This window comes from Ascaphus truei, unplaced genomic scaffold (assembly GCF_040206685.1).
Source record: "Ascaphus truei isolate aAscTru1 unplaced genomic scaffold, aAscTru1.hap1 HAP1_SCAFFOLD_271, whole genome shotgun sequence".
Lineage (NCBI taxonomy): Eukaryota > Metazoa > Chordata > Amphibia > Anura > Ascaphidae > Ascaphus > Ascaphus truei.
Genome location: NW_027455653.1, coordinates 172,654 through 178,047, shown reverse-complemented (window position 1 = coordinate 178,047; position 5,394 = coordinate 172,654).

Below are 5,394 nucleotides of genomic sequence, written 5' to 3'. Positions count from 1 at the left end.
TCTGCCTGTGTCTCTGTGGGGGGGACTGAGCCATGTGTCTCTGTGGGGGGGGACTGAGCCATGTGTCTCTGTGGGGGGGGACTGAGCCATGTGTCTCTGTGGGGGGGGACTGAGCCATCTGTCTCTGTGGGGGGGACTGAGCCATCTGTCTCTGTGAGGGGGACTGAGCCATCTGTCTCTGTGGGGGGGGCTGAGCCATCTGTCTCTGTGGGGGGGGCTGAGCCATCTGTCTCTGTGGGGGGGGCTGAGCCATCTGTCTCTGTGGGGGGGACTGAGCCATCTGTCTCTGTGGGGGGGACTGAGCCATCTGTCTCTGTGGGGGGGGCTGAGCCATCTGTCTCTGTGGGGGGGGGGGCTGAGCCATCTGTCTCTGTGGGGGGGGCTGAGCCATCTGTCTCTGTGGGGGGGGACTGAGCCATCTGTCTCTGTGGGGGGGGGGCTGAGCCATCTGTCTCTGTGGGGGGGGGGGGCTGAGCCATCTGTCTCTGTGGGGGGGGGGGGGCTGAGCCATCTGTCTCTGTGGGGGGGGGGGGGCTGAGCCATCTGTCTCTGTCGGGGGGGGGGGGGGGCTGAGCCATCTGTCTCTGTGGGGGGGGGGGGCTGAGCCATCTGTCTCTGTCGGGGGGGGGGGGGGCTGAGCCATCTGTCTCTGTGGGGGGGGGGGGCTGAGCCATCTGTCTGTGGGGGGGGGGGGCCTGAGCCATCTGTCTGTGGGGGGGGGGGCCTGAGCCATCTGTCTGTGGGGGGGGGGGGGCTGAGCCATCTGTCTGTGGGGGGGGGGGGCTGAGCCATCTGTCTGTGGGGGGGGGGGGGGCTGAGCCATCTGTCTGTGGGGGGGGGGGGCTGAGCCATCTGTCTCTGTGGGGGGGACTGAGCCATCTGTCTCTGTGGGGGGGGGGGGGCGCTGAGCCATCTGTCTCTGTGGGGGGGACTGAGCCATCTGTCTCTGTGGGGGGGACTGAGCCATCTGTCTCTGTGGGGAACTGAGCCATCTGTCTCTGTGGGGGGGACGAAGCCATCTGTCTCTGTGGGGGGGACGGAGTCATCTGTCTCTGTGGGGGGGACAGAGCCATCTGTCTCTGGGGGGGGGGGACTGGGCCATCTGTCTCGGGGGGGGACTGGGCCATCTGTCTCGGGGGGGGGGGGGACTGGGCCATCTGTCTTGGGGGGGGGGACTGGGCCATCTGTCTCGGGGGGGGGGGGACTGGGCCATCTGTCTCTGTGGGGGGGGGGGGGGGGGGGGCTGAGCCATCTGTCTCTGTGGGGGGGGGGAGGCTGAGCCATCTGTCTGGGGGGGGACTGAGCCATCTGTCTCTGTGGGGGGGGGCTGAGCCATCTGTCTCTGTGGGGGGGGGGCTGAGCCATCTGTCTCTGTGGGGGGGGGCTGAGCCATCTGTCTCTGTGGGGGGGACTGAGCCATGTGTCTCTGTGGGGGGGACTGAGCCATCTGTCTCTGTGGGGGGGACTGAGCCATCTGTCTCTGTGGGGGGGACTGAGCCATCTGTCTCTGTGGGGGGGGGGGGGGCTGAGCCATCTGTCTCTGGGGGGGACTGAGCCATCTGTCTCTGTGGGGGGGGGGGGGGCTGAGCCATCTGTCTCTGTGGGGGGGACGGAGCCATCTGTCTCTGTGGGGGGGACGGAGCCATCTGTCTCTGGGGGGGGGGGACTGGGCCATCTGTCTCGGGGGGGGGGGGGGGGGGACTGGGCCATCTGTCTCGGGGGGGGGGACTGGGCCATCTGTCTGGGGGGGGGGGACTGGGCCATCTGTCTGGGGGGGGGGGACTGGGCCATCTGTCTCGGGGGGGGGGACTGGGCCATCTGTCTCGGGGGGGGGACTGAGCCATCTGTCTCGGGGGGAGGGGACTGAGCCATCTGTCTCGGGGGGGGACGACTGAGCCATCTGTCTCGGGGGGGGGGGGGACAGCCATCTGTCTCGGGGGGGGGGGGGGAAGACAGCCATCTGTCTCTGTGGGGGGGGAGACTGAGCCATCTGTCTCTGTGGGGGGGACGGAGCCATCTGTCTCTGTGGGGGGGGGGGGGGGGGACTGAGCTTTCCAGGTGGGGCGCTGGGCCGCTGTTATCCCCCTTGTGTGTCAGTAGGAGAGCACGGGGGGGGGCACTGGGTCGGCGTTATCCCCCTTGTGCGTCAGTAGGAGAGCATGGGGGGAGGGGGGCACTGGGCCAGCGTTATCCCCCTTGTGCGTCAGTAGGAGAGCACGGGGGGGGGCACTGGGTCGGCGTTATCCCCCTTGTGCGGCAGTAGGAGAGCGCGGGGGGGCATTGGGTCGGCGTTATCCCCCCTTGTGCGGCAGTAGGAGAGCACGGGGGGGGGGGCACTGGGCCGGCGTTATTCCCCTTGTGCGGCAGTAGGAGAGCGCGGGGGGGGGGCACTGGGTCGGCGTTATCCCCCTTGTGCGGCAGTAGGAGAGCGCGGGGGGGGCACTGGGTCGGCGTTATCCCCCCTTGTGCGTCAGTAGGAGAGCACGGGGGGGGGGCACTGGGCCGCCGTTATCCCCCCTTGTGCGTCAGTAGGAGAGCGCGGGGGGGGCACTGGGTCGGCGTTATCCCCCCTTGTGCGTCAGTAGGAGAGCGCGGGGGGGGCACTGGGTCGGCGTTATCCCCCTTGTGCGTCAGTAGGAGAGCACGGGGGGGGGGCACTGGGCCGCCGTTATCCCCCCTTGTGCGTCAGTAGGAGAGCGCGGGGGGGGGGCACTGCGCCGGTGTTATCCCCCCTTGTGCGTCAGTAGGAGAGCACGGGGGGGGGGCACTGGGCCGCCGTTATCCCCCCTTGTGCGTCAGTAGGAGAGCGCGGGGGGGGGGCACTGCGCCGGTGTTATCCCCCCTTGTGCGTCAGTAGGAGAGCACGGGGGGGGGGGCACTGGGTCGGCGTTATCCCCCCTTGTGCGTCAGTAGGGGAGCACTGGGGGGGGGGCACTGGGCCGCCGTTATCCCCCCTTGTGCGTCAGTAGGAGAGCGCGGGGGGGGGGGCACTGGGCCGGCGTTATCCCCCCTTGTGCGTCAGGAGAGCGCGGGGTGGGGGCACTGCGCCGGCGTTATCCCCCTTGTGCGTCAGTAGGAGAGCGCGGGGGGGGGGGCACTGGGTCGGCGTTATCCCCCTTGTGCGTCAGTAGGAGAGCGCGGGGGGGGGGGCACTGGGCCGGCGTTATCCCCCCTTGTGCGTCAGGAGAGCGCGGGGTGGGGGCACTGCGCCGGCGTTATCCCCCCTTGTGCGTCAGTAGGAGAGCGCGGGGGGGGGGCACTGGGTCGGCGTTATCCCCCCTTGTGCGTCAGTAGGAGAGCGCGGGGGGGGGGCACTGGGTCGGCGTTATCCCCCCTTGTGCGTCAGTAGGAGAGCGCGGGGGGGGGGGCACTGGGCCGGCGTTATCCCCCTTGTGCGTCAGTAGGAGAGCGCGGGGGGGGCACTGGGCCGCCGTTATCCCCCCTTGTGCGTCAGTAGGAGAGCGCGGGGGGGGGCACTGGGCCGGCGTTATCCCCCCTTGTGCGTCAGTAGGAGAGCGCAGGGGGGGCACTGGGTCGGCGTTATCCCCCCTTGTGCGTCAGTAGTAGAGCACGGGGGGGGGCACTGGGTCGGCGTTATCCCCCCTTGTGCGTCAGTAGTAGAGCACGGGGGGGGGCACTGGGTCGGCGTTATCCCCCCTTGTGCGTCAGTAGGAGAGCACGGGGGGGGGGCACTGGGTCGGCGTTATCCCCCTTGTGCGTCAGTAGGAGAGCGCAGGGGGGGCACTGGGTCGGCGTTATCCCCCCTTGTGCGTCAGTAGTAGAGCGCGGGGGGGGGGCACTGGGCCGGCGTTATCCCCCTTGTGCGTCAGGAGAGCGCGGGGGGGGCACTGGGTCGGCGTTATCCCCCCTTGTGCGTCAGTAGGAGAGCTCGGGGGGGCACTGGGTCGGCGTTATCCCCCCTTGTGCGTCAGTAGGAGAGCGCGGGGGGGGGCACTGGGCCGGCGTTATCCCCCTTGTGCGTCAGGAGAGGCGGGGGGGGCACTGGGTCGGCGTTATCCCCCCTTGTGCGTCAGTAGGAGAGCTCGGGGGGGCACTGGGTCGGCGTTATCCCCCTTGTGCGTCAGTAGGAGAGCGCGGGGGGGGGGCACTGGGCCGGCGTTATCCCCCCTTGTGCGTCAGTAGGAGAGCGCGGGGGGGGGGCACTGCGCCGGTGTTATCCCCCTTGTGCGTCAGTAGGAGAGCGCAGGGGGGGCACTGGGTCGGCGTTATCCCCCTTGTGCGTCAGTAGGAGAGCGCGGGGGGGGGGCACTGCGCCGGTGTTATCCCCCTTGTGCGTCAGTAGGAGAGCGCGGGGGGGGCACTGCGCCGGCGTTATCCCCCCTTGTGCGTCAGTAGGAGAGCGCGGGGGGGGGCACTGGGTCGGCGTTATCCCCCCTTGTGCGTCAGTAGGAGAGCGCGGGGGGGGGCACTGGGTCGGCGTTATCCCCCTTGTGCGTCAGTAGGAGAGCGCGGGGGGGGGGGGATATAATTACACACCGGTGCATTTTGCCGGCCTGAAGAGGGTTAGCAGAGGAGACAGACGGCTCCCGGTAAAGTGTTGGGACATCGGTGCTGGGCGGTGTCTCGCTTCCCACTACAAACCAGTCCAACCAGCTGGGTGTCATTGTGCTCGGCATTGCAATGTGCAGGGCTATCTCTCACTGCTCATCTCCATCAGGTGCATCATGTGATCAGTATCACCACCATACACATACCATCGGGGCCACGGGGCGTCACTGATACCCATAGGGAATATACTACGCTATATACACACAGTGACCGCGGGGTGTCACTGATACCCATAGGGAATATACCCCGCTATATACACACAGTGACCGCGGGGTGTCACTGATACCCATAGGGAATATACCCTGCTATATACACACAGTGACCGCAGGGCGTCACTGATACCCATAGGGAATATACCCTGCTATATACACACAGTGACCGCGGGGTGTCACTGATACCCATAGGGAATATACCCCGCTATATACACACAGTGACCGCGGGGTGTCACTGATACCCATAGGGAATATACCCTGCTATATACACACAGTGACCGCGGGGTGTCACTAATACCCATAGGGAATATACCCTGCTATATACACACAGTGACCGCAGGGTGTCACTGATACCCATAGGGAATATACCCCGCTATATACACACAGTGACCGCGGGGTGTCACTAATACCCATAGGGAATATACCCCGCTATATACACACAGTGACCGCAGGGTGTCACTGATACCCATAGGGAATATACCCCGCTATATACACACAGTGACCGCGGGGTGTCACTAATACCCATAGGGAATATACCCCGCTATATACACACAGTGACCGCAGGGTGTCACTGATACCCATAGGGAATATACCCCGCTATATACACACAGTG